The sequence below is a fragment of the Physeter macrocephalus genome, unplaced genomic scaffold, assembly GCF_002837175.3.
Source record: "Physeter macrocephalus isolate SW-GA unplaced genomic scaffold, ASM283717v5 random_597, whole genome shotgun sequence".
NCBI classification, from domain to species: domain Eukaryota; kingdom Metazoa; phylum Chordata; class Mammalia; order Artiodactyla; family Physeteridae; genus Physeter; species Physeter macrocephalus.
Window position 1 is genome coordinate 1 of NW_021146019.1, and position 5447 is coordinate 5447.

The 5447-nt window shown below is 48.0% G+C and overlaps 1 long non-coding RNA gene across 1 annotated transcript; it reads left to right on the forward strand.

The window, feature by feature from the left end:
* The first annotated feature begins 185 nt into the window (after nucleotides 1-185).
* LOC114485211 (uncharacterized) lies at nucleotides 186-2401 on the forward strand. The gene is made up of 3 exons (XR_003678695.1): nucleotides 186-380; nucleotides 993-1066; nucleotides 1976-2401. It is a non-coding gene; the product is annotated as an uncharacterized lncRNA (long non-coding RNA).
* The last annotated feature ends 3046 nt before the right edge of the window (nucleotides 2402-5447 follow it).

The window sequence follows — 5447 nt, forward strand, 5'->3', positions numbered from 1 at the left end:
GCACTGGGGATACGGCAGAGAAGAAAAGAGTCAAAAATCCCTGCCTTCATGGAGCTGACATTCTAGTGGGGGAGACAGACAGTCGATAAATAAAATGACAAGTACATTTTAACATTACATAATAGGTCAGATGGCACAGTCAGTGCTGCTGATAAGACACAGAGCAGTCAAAGAAGCTGGAGTGTTGAGGCGGCAGGAGGGTTTCTATTTTTTTACAGGATGCTCAGAGAAAGCCTTGATCAAGGTGACATTTGAGCAAAGGCCTGGAGGAGGTAAGGGAGCGAGTCATGTGGTTATGTGAGGGGAAGAGTGGAACAGCAAGTGCAAAGGCCCTGAGGTGGGTGTGAGCCTGAAGTGTTCCAGATCCAGGCTGGAGAGGAGTAAGTAAGGTGGAGAGTTTGTGTGTGTGGGTGAGATACAGTCCTGTAGATCCTTGTCCATAAATTGGCTGTGCTGTCTCATCTTGGAGCTGTCTCAATGGTGTGCGGGGGCTGGCTTGTAACAGTTTGTGAGGGCTGATTGCTAAACTTCCGGGAATTTTGCAAGCCTGTTGTTAAACATAGCTTTTACTAAAACTTAAATTATACAAACTTACAACTGAATACATTCTATTACACAAAGCGATGAGAAGTAGTCAATTTATCACTTCTTAATTATTCTACTACACTTTTTAAAAAAATATATTTATTTATTTTTGGATGCATTGGGGCTTTGTTGCTGCACGTGGGCTTTCTCTAGTTGCAGCGAGCGGGGGATACTCTTCGTTGCGGTGCGCAGGCTTCTCATTGCTGTGGCTTCTCTTGTTGCGGAGCACGGGCTCTACGCACGCAGGCTTCAGTAGTTGTGGCTCACGGGCTTAGTTGCTCCGTGGCATGTGGGATCTTCCCGGACCAGGGATCAAACCCATGCCCCCTGCATTGGCAGGCGGATTCTTAACCACTGGGCCACCAGGGAGGTCCCTCTACTACATTTTAATGCTATCTCTCTTCTAGAGGTTACGAAAATCCCACATCATGGTGAGGTACTGAGGATATCTTCCAACTCTGCATTCAGTGAGGTCACATTGGTAAGCTTAAAATCAGCCGTGATGGGAGTATTTTACACCACAGACGTTGGCAAACGCTACAGATCAGGACTGTTTTCTCCCCCAAAGAGCCGACGGTTAAACATTTACCAGCACACCACCGAAATGCATATAGATCTGGCTTACTCTTTGGTAAAGCTTCATCGTATTCCAAATGCATGGATGGGTCATAACGTATTTTGCTGGTCCCTTCCTGATGGGTGCTTGTCTGGCATCCAGTCTCTTGCAAACACAAACAGTGCTAATTTCCCACGTGTGCGACTGTAACTGTAGAATCAATCCCTTGAAGAAGAACTGCTGTGTCAGAGGGCATGGGACCTTCTAACATGAATGTCTGTTGCCTAATGCCTTTCCATGGAGGCTGTACCAATTTCCACAGCCACCAGCAAATGGGTCAGAGTGCAGAGGCTTCTAATAAGGATGCAAATTGGATTGTATCGCTCTGCTGCTTAAACCCTCTGATGGCTCCTGTTGCTCCTAGGATGAAGCCTTCAGGTTCTCCCAAGGCCTAGGCCCCTCATCGTCAGGGCTTGTCCCTTTCTTTTTGCTGGTGGAAGGTTGCACCATGACCCCACTGTGACCCCTCATAAATTCCACATTGCAGCCACCTTGATAATCTGTTATCTGTCCCCTGAAATGGGCCCTGTCCCCACCCACTCTTGTTTGTTCATGCCTGTCCCTTCTCTGGGAACTTACTGCCCAGCACCTTAATCACCAGGCTAGCTCCCACTCCGCTGGTTCTGTCCCTTTTTTTCTTGGCCGGCGCCACATGGCATGTAGAATCTTAGTTCCCCGCCCAGAGGTTGACCCCGTGCCCCCTGCAGTAGAAGCTCAAAGTCCTAACCACTGGACTGCCAGAGAAGTCCCAGTTATGTCCCTTTTTGTTTCAAGGGGCTGAAAACCTCGGTGTAACCGTCTTCGGCAAAATCCGGAATTGACTGGCTCATCTGAGTGAAAAAAATCGTCGAGTTGGCTGGCTTCAGGCATAGCTGGTTTCAGGAGCTCGGACGATCCCATGAAGCCAGTCTTGGCCTGTCAGTTCTGTTCTCTTCCACATTGGGACCCTTTGGCAGCTCCTGCCTTTAGAAATCCCCTTCATGGTCACGGGAGTTAAAGAGCTGGGAGGTGGAAGGGAAGGTTCCAGGCAGAGAAAACAGTCCAGAACTGGTGCTAGTAAACCCAGATCCTGGCTGGGCACAGTGGACAACCTGATAGCCGCATAGCATCCTGCAGGCTGGACTCAAAGGGGAAGACAAGTTCTCGCCCCCGTGCTAAATTCTTCAACTGAGAGGCAGGGTAGGAATAGCTGCTCGGGCTCTGGAGGTAGAAAAAACCTGGGTTCAAATCCTGGGGTGATGAAAAAGTTTCAGAACTAGATAGTGGTGATGGTTGCACAACACTGTGAATGTGCTCAAGGCCACTGAATTGTATACTTCAAAATGTTTAAAAGTGTCAGCAACATGTTCTGTATATTTTACCATACCACAGTACAAAAATAATGAAGCTGGGTCTTCCCTGGTGGTCCAGTAGTTAAGACTCCGTGCTTCCACTGCAGGGGTCACGGGTTCAATCCCTGGTCAGGGAACTAAGATCCCACGTGCTGTGCGGCTCGGCCAAAACAAACAAACAAACAAAAACAGGCTGACGGTGCTAAAAATAATAATAAAAATAAAAAGGAGAGAGAAAAGCCTGACTCTACCACTTACCAGCTGTGTGACTTCTCTGTACCTCTGTTTATTGGACTATAAAATGAGGACAATAAAAGAACCCCACACGCCTGCTTATTGAGAGGCTCAGGTAGGTTAATACATGCACAGTCCTTGGGGTAGTACCTGGGATATAGTTAAGTGTTCAATAAATGTTAGTTATTATTGTTAAATCAAAATATTGGGTGGATTACCCAGTGAAATAAGCCAGATGCAAAAGTTGACTGCCTTAGCTTATTCGGGTTACTACTATAACCAAATACCACAGATGGAGTGGCTTATGAATAACACAAATGTATTTCTCACATTTCTGGAGGCTGGAAGTCCAAGATCAGGGTAAATGTTTGGGTGAGGGCGCTCTTCTGGGTTGTAGACTTCTCATTGTATCCTCACATGGGCAGAAGGGGCGAGGGATGTCTCGGGAGCCCCTTTTATAAGGGCACTAATCCCAATCTTGAGGGCTCCACCCTCATGACCTAACCACCTCCCAAAGGCCCCACTTCCTAATACCATCACCCTGGGGAGTTAGGTTTTTTTGCTTTTTTTTTTTTTTTTACATACATATATATATCTTTTTTTTTTTCAGATTCTTTTCCCTTATAGGTTATTACAAAATATTGAGTATAGTTCCCTCTCCTATACAGTAGCTCCTTGTTGGTTATCTATTTTGTCTATAGTGGTGTGTATATGTTAATCCCAAACTCCTAATTTACCCCTACCCCCTTCCCCTTTGGTAACCATGTTTGTTTTCTATGTCTGTGGGTTCATTTCTTTTTTGTATATAAGTTCACTTGTATCATTTTTTTAAAGATATAAATGATATCATATGATATTTGTCTTTGTCTGGCTCACTTCACTTAGAATGATAATCTCTAAGTCCATCCATGTTGCTGCAAGTGGTGTTAGTTCATTCTTTTTTTATGGCTGAGTAATATCTCATTCCTCTTTATCCATTCATCTGTTGATGGACATTTAGGTTGCTTCCATGTCTTGGCTATTGTTAATAGTGCTGCAATGTAGTTTTCAACATACGAATTGGGGTGGAGGACACGAACACTCAGACTATCACAATCCCGTATTGTATGATTCCAGTTGTATGAATGTCCAGAATAGGCAAATCCATAGAGACAGAAAGCAGATTAATGGTTGCCAGGATCTGTGGGGAGGGGATGGGGAGTGACTGCTGAATGGGTGTGGGGTTTCCTTCGGGAAAACGATGAGAATGATTTGGAAACTACGCAGAGGTGATGACTGCACAATGTTGTTAATGTACTAAATGCCACTGAGTCATACACTTTAATATCGTTAATTTTTGTGTGAATTTCAACTCAAAAATTCTTTTACATTGGTACTTTGTTGTTTTTTTTTTTTTTTGGCGGTACGCGGGCCTCTCACTGTTGTGGCCTCTCCCGTTGCGGAGCACAGGCTCCGGACGCGCAGGCTCAGCGGCCACGGTTCACGGGCCCAGCCGCTCCGCGGCATGTGGGATCTTCCCGGACCGGGGCACGAACCCGTGTCCCCTGCATCGGCAGGCGGACTCTCAACCACTGCGCCACCAGGGAAGCCCTGTTTTTTGTTTTTTAAACTAATAAATAAATTAATTAATTTTTGGCTGTGTTGGGTCTTCGTTGCTGCACGCGGGCTTTGTCTAGTTGCAGCGAGCGGGGCTACTCTTCGTTGCGGTGCACGGGCTTCTCATTGCGGTGGCTTCTCTTGTTGCAGGGCACGGGCTCTAGGCATACAGGCTTCAGTAGTTGTGGCATGCACGCTCAGTTGTCGTGGCTCGCAGGATCTAGAGCGCAGGCTCGCAGGCTGTGGCACACAGGCTTAGTTGCCCCGTGGCATGTGGGATCTTCCGGGACCAGGGCTCGAACCCGTGTCCCCTGCATTGGCAGGCGGATTCTTAACCACTGTGCCACCAGGGAAGCCCTTCATGGGTATTTTGAAAAAAGATAATTGCATGGAATGTAGCCTGATGTCCTTCTCAGGCTGTGAGACCTTGAAGCTTTGTTATGCTGGATGGTTCGGGCCCTTCTCTCTTCCAGGCCTGGTACCCGACCCCCACCAGGGGCCTTAGCTGGCATGGCTCACGGCTCCTCCCCTGGCTCTTGCAGTAATTTGCTGTGGGTCTTTGGAACTCAGTTTCCTTGTCTGTACCAAGAGGGCATTGGACCCACTGGTTTCTTTTCTTTTTTCTCTGTTTTTGTTTGTTTGTTTGTTTTGGCCACGCCGCCAAGCTTGCGGGGCATCTCAGTTCCGCAGCCAGGGATTGAACCCTGGGCCGCGGCAGTGGAAGCGCTGAGTCCTAACCACTGGACCGCCAGGGAATTCCCTGGACCCACAGGTTTCTAACATGTCCTCAGATTTCGTGGGCCCAGGCCTTACTTGAGCCCAAGGTGGTAACCCCCTTCACCCTACCCTTTCCACCCCCAAGTGCTGACTGTCTCCCCCAGCTCTGGCAGGACTTTGCCCAGGGACTGTTAAACGGCCTCCAGACCGCCGCCCTCATCTTGGGCTGCAGACTCTTCTTTTATTTTTATTTATTTTTTTTTTTTGTGGTAAGCGGGCCTCCCCCTGCTGTGGCCTCTCCCGTTGCGGAGCACAGGCTCCGGACGCGCAGGCTCAGCGGCCACGGCTCACGGGCCCAGCCGCTCCGC